This window comes from Lycium ferocissimum, chromosome 8, assembly GCF_029784015.1.
Source record: "Lycium ferocissimum isolate CSIRO_LF1 chromosome 8, AGI_CSIRO_Lferr_CH_V1, whole genome shotgun sequence".
NCBI classification, from domain to species: Eukaryota; Viridiplantae; Streptophyta; class Magnoliopsida; order Solanales; family Solanaceae; genus Lycium; species Lycium ferocissimum.
In genome coordinates, this window is record NC_081349.1 from 26,183,892 (window position 1) to 26,198,183 (window position 14,292).

Below are 14,292 nucleotides of genomic sequence, written 5' to 3' on the forward strand. Positions count from 1 at the left end.
CATTTTGGCTTTAGCTTAGTTGGTGAAAATTTCATACTTTTCTTAATCGCCTACATATTGTTTTCAGGATTAAATTCTCACCTCATAGTTGGGTAAATATATTATACGTATGTACTTTCTCTTTGAGGAGTGTATTTGGACGTTTATCAAAAATGGTGGCGCTCGTTCTTGGGAACAATTTGGCGTATTTCGTTAGTTTGGGATTAAGCTAACTTGCTTTGTTCAAACTTTCTTTGCTTTATTTTATCTTAAAAAAAAAAGCTGAGTTTGGCCAATTACCTCGATTCTAAAAAAAAAAATGGCATCATTCCATGAAAATGGGTCGGATGGAAGTTGTTCATACTTGACGACCCTGTCCTTTATTGTGGAGGACCCCACTCTTGGCAAAATTGTTTAAAGTCTCTGGGAGGATTGTGCGTACAATCGAACCCATGAGTGGAGCATATGTGATAGATGTGGTGGTCAAAATGGCCATTGGGCTAATTGTGCTTATGTGTCCTTCCTCTCCCCGAACCCCTATTATGACGATTCTACTTTGTGTTATGACAATGATAGGAAATGAGAATCTGAAGAAGTTGGGAGAATGGACAAAATGGAGAGTTCAAGCTCATGATGGAATGCCTATTTGAAGGAGGAAATGAAAAGCAAAAGCCTTGGATGAGTACTTGAAACTAATCTCCAAATGGCTTGATGAATGAATACAAAAATCTTTCGTGACTTGAACAAATCGAAGAAAATTCTCAAATGCTCAATATGAGGAGAGAATGCCCATGTTGGAGGCCAATCATGAAAAGGAGGAATCAAGATTGAACATCCTCCAACCGAATCCATTTTCATCGGAGATGCCAAAGAAGAAAAGAAATTAGAGTCAGCCTGTCGAGAAAAATGGTGGAAGTTGACTCTAGTTCGAGGGAAATGAGAATGTCAAAATCCGGAAAATTTGCAAATTGGGAGGTTGAAGTCTCACTCAAGCATTTTTCAACATTGATTTGTATGGTGATATGAAATTGAGCCACGTACATCCATGTTGGATGGTGAAGAAGAAAGACAAGTGCCTTACATCTTGCAATTTGAAAGAGTAAGAAGGCAAAATGACAAATTCCTTCATTTGAAAGCCAAGAAGTGCAAAATGAAGAAATTAATGTTTGGCTTGTTCATCATTTACCACTCCCACCACTCATGGTCACAACTTGAGTTCAAGTTGGGTGCTGATGCATACAAGCTCCAAATGGCGAAAGTGGTAGAGGTACTTGCTGATGCCCGACGTTAACTTAAGCGCCTTGGTGGAGGCAACCACTGCTTAAAAATTTTAAATCGTTTTCAAATTTTATTTTTTTAGAATAGTTTTTTTTATGGTTTTTTTAACGGCAAAGTTTCAAAATTTTGGAGTTGTTTTGAGCATAACGAATTTCGGACAGCCCCAAAGCGATGGCGATTTCTAATTTTTTTTTTGACACCGACATAACTCGGCGACCGCAGTCACACCGCGAGTCGCAGTCGTGTCGCAAGTGGTGGCAGAAGAAAAAAAAAAAAAAAAAACCTGGGTGACACCACTGCGAGTCGCAGTCATTCTCGCGATTAACGAAACGGTCGCGCACATGGTGAAAAAAAAAATATTTTCATTTTTTTATTATTTTGTTTTGGTTGCTTGCAGCGAGGACTCTGCAATATTTATAGTTGGGGGTGGCATGCGGCAGCATATTATATTTTGAAACTTGCTCAAATTTCTGAAAATTTTGTTCTTTTGACATGTTGTGGATTAGTCACTCTTATTATTTTATTTTCTTTGAGGAAAATGTGGAAACTCTTGGCTTGTTTGGTACTAATAGAGTTAGTCTCTTGCATGTGAAATTGAAATGCTAATACCCCTCCAAATTATTTTGTGAAAGTTAAAAACCAAGGTGCATAGGAAAGAATGATCTTTCAGATAACTTTGGCTCATTTTGTGACTCTTTACCTACTAGTTGTGTTTGCTTTGGATTATGAGATATTACACTAGTGATCCATCTAATCAAGTTCATATGCCAATGTGGTGAGTGTTTGTTAAAATAAATCTTGTGTTTACTTTTATCATCTAGAACTTGCCCGGTTAGTTGCTCAATGCTAATTTTGATTATGTTAGTTGGAGAGATGACCTTGAGCTATCTTTGTGATTTTTGAAAAGCCTCTTTAGCTTTTCTAGCCTACCATTGCATAAATAATATCACTAGTAACCCCATTTGAGCTTATGACCTTTTCTTTGGGTGCCCACATTACAAGCCTTTACCTGTTTGACGAAATGTCTTCTTTTGAACCTTTCCCTCCTTGGAACATGAAATTGTAAATTTGAGGCCAAAAACCTAAGTTGGGGTGTTAGTGTTGTCGAGAATGGTGAAGGTTGGTGTTGTGGAAAAGTCAAAAGAAGGAAGAGAAATTTGAAAAATACAAAAGGTTGCAAACTTTTTGTGAAAAAATGTATCTTTGAAAAAAAAAAAAAGTTGGAATAATTGGGGAAACTAGTATGCAAAGGAAGGAGTGATGTTTTGAAATGAAGAGGAAAGTGGACAAAAAGTATGTGTAGTGTTCAGGAGGGCGTAGTCACTTGTATCCCAAATACTTATCCTACCCCCTAAGCCTACATTATGAGCTTAAAAAGTCTACGTGATCTCAACCGAATGATCTTGAGTTAGTGATGATTGAAAATAAGGGCAAGCTTATGGTGATATTTGTTAGCACTAGAATTTCTTTGATGAGTGTGAGTGACTTTGTGTATTTGTCCCTTGTGTTGTTGTTGTGAATATAGTGATTTGGGGACTTTCTTTCTTGTGAGGGCATATGGATTACGATAGATTGGTGATGTTGAAAAAAATTCAAAGTTGAGTCAACCGAGCATATCTAGTAAGTTAGTAGTTTTGAGTCACTTATTGAGGCTTGAGTGTTGTTGCTTGATTGTTTTTAAATCTCTAATGCATTCTTGAAATTGTATTTTGAAGCTTGAGGAGTTATTTCGTTGAATTTCACATGCTTGTAGGCCTAATTATTGGTACATACCAAAGTCATGTTTTTGTGCTTAAAATGGATCCTCGTTGAGAGATTTTTGTTTTAGTTTGCTTGAGGACAAGCAAAGACTTTAAGTTGGGGTGTTGATGAGTCGTGAAATTACGCGATATTCGGCCATTCCTTGTTTTGTGACTCCTTAAGCACTTTTGTTGTTACTTTTTGTGTTTTTATGTTGTTTTTGTAGGAAAAGATGCCGGAGGCACGGAGCAAAACGGATCAAAACGGACCAAACTAAAGCAAAAATAGAACAAAACAACGTTTACGGCACCACATGCTAATAGCATGTGATGCAGCTATGTGTTTATCATGCTAGCAGCATCTATTTGTCGGTGAAAATGGCACCATATGCTACCTCGCAGAGTGTAGCATATAGTGCGACATGTTACACATGCGAGCATGTGGTGACAGAAAAAATGTCACCACATGCTACGGTTTTTTTCCATGCGATTAGCATGTTGAACATGCGAATAGCATGTGGTGCAGCATGTTGTGCAGAGGGTATTTGGTCATTTTGTTGTTCCGTTTTTTTGGAATGATATAAATACTCTTTTAGGGTTTGTAATAGATATCTTTGGCAGTTTTTCATCAAGTTTGGAGACTAGTTTTTACACCACACTTTGGGGTTGAAGATTTGAAGATTTGGTGAGTATTTCTTAAACCTTTAATTCATTTCTTCAATTCCTTGCTTTGTATTGTATATCTAAGTGTGTAGCTTTCTATTCCATAACTTGAATCTCTAGATTTATGAAAGTATTCTTGATTAAAGTTTGGTTTGAAACTCTTGTTGTGCTTATGTATTGAATGATTCTTTATTGCTATTGAAGTGGGTCTCTCAAGGATTTAATTAATCTCGTTCTTGAATGTTTCCAAAGGGATTAGCTAACCCTAGGACTCACCCATTTACTTAGATTGAGCTCGGAAGAGGAAATCTAGGTTGGGAAAGATTAATTAACAAGAATTTGGGTCATTAAACTCATCTAATAACTTGAGCTCGGAAGAGGATAGTTACTTGAGGTTAAATTGATTGTACCTAATATCACACTCTAAGGCTTGGAAAAGCTTAGAGTGAAATTCATTGATTTGGTTGGAAGACTTTCAATGAGATTTTAGATATCATTATCTATCAACACAAACCCGCTCTTAGTTGTAATATCATAAAATATATTGATATCGTTAGCTTGAGTGTAATTTCTTTTGGATCCAAACTTGTGGCCATTGATCATGTTACTTGCTTTCTAGGTTAGTTTACATTTCCGCATTAGTTATAATTTTCTCAAAACCCAAAATATTTTCTATCGTTTTGGCTTTAGCTTAGTTGGTGAAAATTTCATACTTTTCTTAATCGCCTAGCATATTGTTCCACTGTGGGATTATTTTGGAAACTCATAGTTGGGTAAATATATTGCATACGACCGTGTACACTTTCTCTTTGAGGAGTGTATTTGGACGTTATCAGTTGGCTTTTGAGTTTTCAAGTTCTTTAAGAATTAATCAATGAAGTACTCCCTCCGTCCCATATTACTTGGCCACATTACTAAACTACTTTTTTTATCCCATGTGGACATATCACTACTAAAAAACTGCCAAAAACCGACGAAAAAAATCAACGGACCGCGACGATTTTTTCAATGAAACAGACGGGAAACCGACCCTTTACGGTCCGTCGGTTTACATATACACTTTTGAAAATCGACGGATTGCGTCGGTTTTTTGCGACGGACTGCGTCGCTTACGTGGTCCGTCGATTTTTATCCAGTAATTTAAAAAAAATTAAAAAAACTGACAGACTGAGTCGGTTTTTTTAATTTCTGATTTTTTATCTTAAATAAAAACAATATAAATTTTATGAAAAAACCGTCGCCTATGCGTCGGTTTTTATTTAATTTTTTTTTATTTTAAACAAAAAACCGACACAGTGCGTCGGTTTTCTCAAAAATTTTAAGAATTAATTTCCAGAAAATCGACGGAGTGAGTCGGTTTTTGGAAAATTTTCCAAAATTAATTTCCAGAAAATCGACGGACTGCGTCGGTTTTCTGGAAAATTTCCTGCATGCAATTGTTGCATTTTCTGCAGCTACACCTGCACAAAAACCAATACCAAAAGCTGCTCAAAACTAGCATTTAAATGCTCCAAATCAATTCTAAAAGAGCTACAACACAAAAAATCACCCTAAGTAATAATCAAACACATCAAACATTATCTAAACACATCAAATACGATCTAAATAGACCTTCAAAGTTCAAAAATATTTAAATGTCCAACCAAAAGTACCATTAACTAGTTCTACATAGTTTTAACATAAGTCCATAAAGCATAAAACATAAGTCCATTATGAAATCCAAACTAAAACATAAGCCCCACGACTATATAAATGAACCCTAACCGCTTCCGGTTTCAAATACTTCTTACACCGGCAACGAGAACAAGCACACCTAATTACCCCTTCATTTTGAAAAGGGTGAAGTGACATTGCATGTGTGTAAACTTGTCAACAAATTCATCATGTACACCCACACGATTACTATTATTTATATTATACATCCACGTACGATCCATCTACAAAAATATACCCACAAATTATTGAGGTTATAGAAATATATTTAACTTAAGAATTCTAACTTTAAAATATAACTTAAGAAAACACAATCCCAACCAATTCTAACTTTGAATTCTCAATAACAATTCTAACTTTAATAACTTATGGATTCTAATTTTAATATAACTTTAAAAGCACAATCCCAACCAATTCTAACTTTGAATTCTCAATAACAAATCTAACTTTAATAACTTATGGATTCTAACTTTAATATAACTTTTAAAAGCACAATCTCGACCAATTTTAACTTTGAATTCTCAATAACAATTATAACTTTAATAACTTATGGATTCTAACTTTATTTCTAAAAATCGAAAAGTAAATCTAGTCAAATAAAGTCTACGCTTTAGTTTAGAGGGTATAGAAATATTATGACTTAACAATTCTAACTTTGAAAAGCACAATCACAGCCAATTCTAACTTTGAATTCTCAATAACAATTCTAACTTTAACAACTTATGGATTCTAACTTTAATATAACTTGGAAAAGCACTATCCCAACCAATTCTAACTAAGCTAACACAAATACATTGACAATGAACATAAAAAATAGCACAATCTCAAGCAAATATATATATATATGAAAAGTAAACTAGTCAAATAAAGTTTACATTTTTTAACAAATTTAAAAGCATAACCCCAACCAATTCTAACTTTGAATTCTCAATAACAATTCTAACTTTAATAACTTATGGATTCTAATTTTATTTCTAAAAATCAAAAAGTAAATCTAGTCAAATAAAGTCTACGCTTTAGTTTAGACGTTATAGAAATATTATGACTTAACAATTCTAACTTTGAAAAGCACAATCACAGCCAATTCTAACTTTGAATTCTCAATAACAATTCTAATTTTAACAACTTATGGATTCTAACTTTAATATAACTTGAAAAAGCACAATCCCAACCAATTCTAACTAAGCTAACACAAATACATTGATAATGAACATAAAAAATAGCACAATCTCAAGCAAATATATATATATATGAAAAGTAAACTAGTCAAATAAAGTTTACATTTTTTCACAAATTTAACAATATTTAAGAAAGCGCAACACCAACCAATTCTAACTTTCAATTCTCAATAACAATTCTAACTTTAATAACTTATGGATTCTAACTTCAATATAACGTTGAAAAGCACAATCCCAACCAATTCTAAAAATTGAAAAGTAAATCTAGCCAAATAAAGTCTACATTTTAATTTTGAGGTTATAGAAATATTATAACTTAACATTCTAACCTTGAAAAGCACAATCCTAACCAATTCTAACTTTGAATTCTCAATAACAATTCTAACTTTAATAACTTATGGATTCTAACTTTAATATAACTTTGAAAAGCACAATCCCAACCAATTCCAAAAATTGAAAAGTAAATCTAGTCAAATAAAGTCTACACTTTAATTTTGAGGTTATAGAAATACTATAACTTAACAATTCTAACTTTGAAAAGAACAATCTCAACCAATTCTAATTTTGAATGCTCAATAAAAATTCTACTAACTTATGAATTCTAACAAAAAGCACAATCCAACAAAAAAAAAAAACTAGTCAAATAAAGTATACATTTTTGCACGAATTCAACATCAATAATATTACAAACAATGATAACTAAGCTAACACAAATACATTGACAATGAACATAAAATATAGCACAATCTCAAGCAAAAAAAAAAAAAGAAAAAAAAAAGAAAAGTAAACAAGTCAAATAAAGTTTACATTTTTTCACAAATTCAACATTAAGAACATTACAAATGATGTTTAACAAAGCTAAATAGACTAACATTAGGCCTAAAGTATACAAATATAACTAAAATTGAAAGAGTTTTAAAAGCCCTAATTTAAAAGAAACTACCTCAAATTACAAGTTAAAAACGGGGCTGGGGTAGGTGGGGTTAAGCGAGGTAGGCGGCGGGTGGGCGGCGGCTCGCAGCTGGTGGCGGGCGTGGGCAGAGGGGGGTGGGCGGCTGGTTAGGGTTTTTTAGTTTAGAGAAGTGGGTATTTTTTTTGGGGAAGATGGCAAATGATATGCCAAACCCATTTCTATCATATTGTTAAAAAAAACGACGCGGTCCGTCGATTTTTTTAAAATGTTAACCAGCCTTTGACCAAAAAAAAAAATTAAAAACTGACATAGTCCGTCGGTTTCTTTAAAAAAAATTCGTTTATTAATTTTTACAAAACAAAATGAATTATAAATTATTTAATATATTTTTAAAAATAAAATCGACGTTGTTCGTCGGTTTTTAATTAATTAATTTTTTTTTTAATAAAACCGACATGGAAAGTCGGTTTTTGTAAAAAATATTTGGCGGAAATATAATTTCAAAATTTTGCGGGAAAAACCGACATTGTCCGTCGGTTTTTTAATTAAAAAAATAAAATAAAAAATAGAAATACGCAAAACCGACACACTGCGTCGGTTTTCGTCGGTTTTTTGTCCATCGAATTTTGCCAGTTTTTTAGATGTGTATGTCATAGTACTGAATATTTATTCTCTCCTCATATACACACGTATGCACTTCAATTTTAATTCTCCGACACATATTTATTTCCTCCATGCACTTTTACTTGTTCATAAATGAAGTACTCAACATTACTAAAAATATACGTTCAAATTACTTGTTCATTTACAAAACCAAAATAAAATTAATTAAATCTTTCTCATCTTACCCTTAGTAATAAATGTTCTTGAAAATAGTCAATTTTGATTAAAATGTATTTATTGGAGAGAGATAGGGGTAAGATAGTAAAATATATCTTTTATTTATGATTTCTTAAGGGGCGTGCAAAAGGAAAAGTGACAAGTAATATGGGACGGAGGGAGTATATATTTTACCATAATATTCATATTTATTGGTGTAAGTCTCAATAGCCTTCGAAAATGATTTGAAAATGAGTAATTAATGTGAAGGGTAAAATTAATAATAAGAACAAAAATTTCTTTCTCTTGATATGTTAACGTGGACAAGTAAAAGTAAACGGAGAGAGTGACTCTTATCCCCGTTTTTCTTCTTTTTCAATACTTTAAACCTGAAGAGAGGACGAACAATAACAATGCAAATTTGTACCAAAAGTTATATAAATTATACAATTCAACCAACTACTTTTTTATTCCACTTGGACATATGTCATAGTACTGAGTATTTATGCTCTTCTCATGTATACACGTATGCACTTCAATTTTAATTCTCCTACACATAACTTGTCTACTTTTTGACTTTTCACGTTCTTTAAGAATTAATAAATGAATTATATATCATATCATAATATCCATATTTATTGGTGTATAGTCTCAATAGCCTCTTTGAAAATGAGTAATTAATGTGATGGGTAAAATAAGAAGAAGAATTTTTTTTTCTTGATATGCTAACGTGGACAAGTAAAAGTGAAGGGAGGGAGTGACTTTTATCCTCGTTTTCCTTCTTTGTCAATACTTTTGCTTATTTTACTCTCCTGCGCAGTCTTTGATTATTGTTTCTTTACATTTATAAAATGTATTACTTTATATTTTCATTTCGGAATTAAAATTTGGTGATTTACGATATAACATATATCTTTCTAATTTTGATTTCCTTGTAACAATTTTTTTTATCTATAATTGTTAATTAAAAAAATTATAATATATTTTTTAATTAATTTAATAAAAATATTTTATTAGTTTTTCTTTTAAAAAATTCAATATATACAACAATGGTTCTTATGTTTGGATCTGAACAGTTAGTTAATTGAAATGGATATCAACCTGTTGGTATACATATAAGATATTAAAGAATTTAAAAGAAAAAATTTAGAATCAAAATTTTAATTTTCCCTCATATTCTTACTAATTTTCTTTTTCACATCGATGAACAACTTTCATTGTCATGACAATGATAAAAAGTCCGACTCTCTCCATCTCAAAGACTTAATTCCATCATATATATATTTTTAATTTTTAAACTCCATTTTTAAATTATAACTAAAGTGATGGTACATAAAATACATTTTGTATATGTTGCTGTATATAATAACAATTAGAATGTTTTTAAAAGTTATTTTCAAAATACAAACCTTAAAGACTGGCTAATTAAAGTTAATAGACATGTTTGACCCGTACATTGCACGGGCATGTATTGCTAGTAGATGTAGATTTGGCTAAGTATTTATAAACTAAGGAATTTAAACAAACACTTAATGTGCACAAATAACAAGGAGAGATGTAACAATGATAGAGAAGACAAAAGGATTGCTCTTCTTTCGTGTATGCTATGCGATGGATATAAACGTATTCGATTCAATTCAGCTAAATATGTGTTATGGCACCAATGTCTATAATACCAACTTAGTATTTTCCAAGACTAAGAGGTTTTTACCTACAAAAGGCCTTTCTTCACAAGTCAATAATGATTCAATGCAATGCGATAGATAAAACGGAAGTAAGAATATTCCTATTTCTAGTTTGATTATATTAATTAGAGTTAAATTAATTTCTTAATCCACAAAATTTCTTGCTAATTTCTTTTTACCTGGACTTGGTTTCACTTTTTCAAGCTAAAACTAAGCATAATAGCCAAAAACAGTTTTCAAATTGATTACCAACTCTCCAAAGGTGTTTTTTGGAAAAACACGTATGACAAAAATATTTTTTAAAATAAGCAGATTTTAGACCAAACAAACTATTATACCGTAGTGAGATGTCACCAGCCATATGTTATTGTTTACATTGTGACTATACCTGTGCCATGACACCGTGATTGAGATGCATGCAAGTATATTGCTTATATTGTGACTTATGCTTATTACACCACAGGTCAAATACACTATATGTTAGCGATAAAACACTACTTCTCCAAAATGAATCGAAGTTGGAACCTTCGCCCAGGTAAAAGAATCTGATATTACTGGATGTGTTTGGAAAAATTATTATTTGTGAATTAATCTGTGATAAAGAACAAGTAAAAAGAACGGTAAGCTCGAAAATGTAACTGTTGTCCTTGCTTAGAGAAATGAAAATAAAACATTGATGATAAGACTTACATAATTTAGTAGTACAATTCATAATCATAGTAAAGTTGTGCTAGATGCTAATTTTATTCATGTTAATTACATATGTTATAATTTTTGCAGAGATTTTCACTTATTTGACGGTTTATACAATTGCCTAATGTTTCTCGACTCTGCCCGTTACATGTCGCTGGGTTTGCTGCAAAAAGAAAAAAAATAATAATAAACTATTACTCCCTCTGTACCAATTTATATGAGGGTGAACCTATTAGGGAAGTCAATCAGCTCTTTCTTTGATTACAATTTTCTCTAACTCTTTTTATATACCGTGAATTATAATTACGCAGATTTATACAGTATTGATTATGTAATTTCAAATATGTATATTTTATTATAAATACTCGAAGAATCTATGTTTGAACTTGAGTCAAAGTAAGAGCTGTTTGATTCCCCAAATAAGTCAATCCTCATATAAATTGGGACAAAGAGAGTACTAAAAGAGACCAATTTGGATAATTGAAGGTAGGTGGTTAAACGTGACGTTCGTGATGGAGGGCGGGCCGATGAGGGTGGGTCAAAGAAAAGGTCCAACAGGCTTTAGAAGGAGTGCACATGACTCATTTAGGCGAATCACACATCAAAATAGAAAAGCAAAGTAAAAAACTTAACAAATTACAAGGTATCAAACAAGTTTACGTGGTACGCACGATTCTTGGGCTCAATATATATTATGTAGCGCAAAAGACAAATCCGCACGAATCTAGGCCCAAAACGGATAATATGTGTCATGGGTTTAAGCCGTGCCGTGACATTAAAATACAACATTTATTTATTAATAGATAATATTTTATTAAGTACTTCTCTAAAGTTTGATTTGAACATAAGATTTTAGATAGCGATTATTTTAGTGTATAGTTTGAATACTGGGGATATTTAATTGTAAGAAAAAATGTGTGGGATTAATATTTAGAAAATTTTACAATTTTGTTTTCATTTAATAATTAGGTTTTCTTAGACACACAAAATGAATCGAGTTCGACACAATTAAAGGATGGATTTAACAATTTTTGGGAAAAATAAATTTAAATTTCTAGTTTTTACTCCTAATTAATGGGGGGAAATGTTTCAAAGGGAGAATATAAATACAAAGCTATTGGGAAATTTTTTACCTGGCGATGGTTGTTTAGTCGCTGAATGATCTAATCTAGAGTGATGGTGTCGCGTTGGAATGCCATTAATTTCCCGATCTGTTATATATTCAAATGGACTTATGTTATACTCTCTCTGTCCCATGCACTTTCCATTTTTCGAGATTCAAAATATGTAAACTTTGACTAGCATTTTATAATGTAGTTTGTTATTGAACATCACCTTGGCTACGCGCTAATTACCGTTATTAAACCCTAATTAGGTTTATCGGAGCTAGTTATAGAGCATTGCTGGGCGTTATAAAATAAATTTGCTCTCTTGTTTGCAAAATTGTGTTTAATAAAGGCCATTCTCAAAAGAAATAAAGGAGTAATATGTTTGGTTCAGTATCCTTTTGAACAGAATTTCATGAAAATCTGGTTAAATCATAAACTGTACACCTCTAGGATGTACAAACAAAACTTTATAAACATCTAAATAATTATTCATCTAAAACTCTTTTGCTTGCTTGGAAAAATGAAGTTCACACTTACAGTTTATTCATAGCATTCAGGAATTCCAGAAGAAATTAAAAATAATTATGATAATAAAACTTACATAATTTAGTACAATTTATAGCAGAGTCGTGCATCTAATTTAATTTTATTCATGTTAACATATATTATAATTTTTACAGAGATCCGCCTTTACTTGACGGCGTATACAATTTTCTAATGTTTGCCGATCCTGCCCCTTGCATGTCGTTGGAATTGCTGCAAAAAGAAATAATAATAATAATGATAATAATAATAATAATAATAATAATAATAATAATAATAATAATAATAAAGAAATTATTACTTGGGTAAATTTGGATATTGAAGCTAGTACGCAGTTAAAATTTGACATTTATTTTGTTCTATTTTGTATTGACAATATTTCTATTTGACGAGGGTAACAATATGTCTAGTTACCTTAATTTCTTTTCACAAATATCATTCAAAGAATTTAGTTATAAAATTTTCTGATTGTTAATACTTTTCAATAGTAGTTTTTAAAAATAATTTTTTTTTTTTAATCTAGCTATCAATAGATTTGGGGAGACACTTTTGTAAATTATTTTTCATGTGTTTCTATTATTAAGTTCTCGCTTTTTAGATCTCCAATCAACTTCTATCAAATTTATAATGGATACGTAATAGATACTAATTAAAAAGGACATACTATTTCTTATTGGGATAATTTTTTTTCCTTTTCTTAGAAACTAAATCAACAAATAAAAGTAACTTTCGTGATCCAAATTCATGTTTTCAACATTCAAGAGTCGACTTCTCCAAAGTTGGACCACAAGTTTTCAGGTATTGATTTTTCTAGCGTATATTTTGGATCACGAGGATATTTAGTTTCAATAGTAAGAAAAAAATAGTGGGAAAAATAGTGGGATTATATTAACATGATTTTACAACTATGTGTCCATTTAGGAATTTTGGTTTTCCTAGACTTACAAAAGAGTGAATCGAGTTATACATTCAAAATAATTGTGAAACATAAAATTACAGTAGTTTTACTCCTAACTATTGTGGTAAATGGTTCAAAGGGAAAATATTAATACAGTGATATTGAACAGAATTTTACCAGGCGGTGGTTGTTCAGTTGCTGAATGATCTGACCCAGAATGATGGGGTCGCATTGGAATTCCAGGTAAATCTGTTATTGAAATGGAATTAAGTTATATACATTGACAATAATTGAAAATAAACTCATTTTAGTGATTTGAGGTGTTTGGCCAAGCTTTTAGAAGAAAAATAAAGTGGTTATGAGTAGTAGGAGACGTTGTTTTTCAGAAGCCAAAAAAGTACCCTTTCTCCAACCTTGGTCAAGTACAAATTACTGCTCTATTATTGATAAAAGTACTTTTCAAATTGATTCAAACACAAACTGCTATTTTCCAAAAGAATTTCTTCAAAAAACACATCGAGCAAAAAAACACTTTTCAAAATAGACAGATTTTTAGAGCTTGGGAAACAACAAAGAACAACAACAACAATAATAATAAAAAGAAAAAGAAAAACTGAATAGTAATAAGTTAGGACGAAAAGAAAAAACAATTCATTTTACAGTGAAAGGATTACTAAATTAACCTTGTAATAATCTTCGAGAGGACGTTGTTGAGGATGGACAGAAAACTAAGATAAAAATGGCTATGAATAACAAAGAGAATGCTTTGTGATTCATGGCTTCAAAAGCTATAAGATAAGGTGTTTAATCAATAAGCTTATAATTTATTGACCCTTTTATATATTTTTCAAAAATTACAATATTGATAAGAATTGAGAAACGTATGGACGACCCTTTATTAGAAAGCTCCCATTTTCTTACCCAAATTTTGTGGCTTGACTTGGAGTCTCTTGCTAAAAGTTAATTAAATTGGCCTTTTTTCCCAATATTGTTGGTCACCAGTCTATAAAGCCAAAGTATCACTATAAGACCAACGTAATGGAATTAGTACGAAATTTTTAGTTTATCTACGTTATTAAATA

The 14,292-nt window shown here is 31.4% G+C and overlaps 1 long non-coding RNA gene across 1 annotated transcript; it reads right to left on the reverse strand.

Annotated features, from left to right (window-relative positions):
- Positions 1–12,294: 12,294 nt before the first annotated feature.
- LOC132066762 (uncharacterized) lies at positions 12,295–14,051 on the reverse strand. Its single transcript, XR_009416935.1, has 3 exons — positions 13,894–14,051; positions 13,388–13,459; positions 12,295–12,525 (listed from the first exon to the last, which is right to left on the reverse strand). It is a non-coding gene; the product is annotated as an uncharacterized LOC132066762 (long non-coding RNA).
- Between the last annotated feature and the right edge of the window lie 241 nt (positions 14,052–14,292).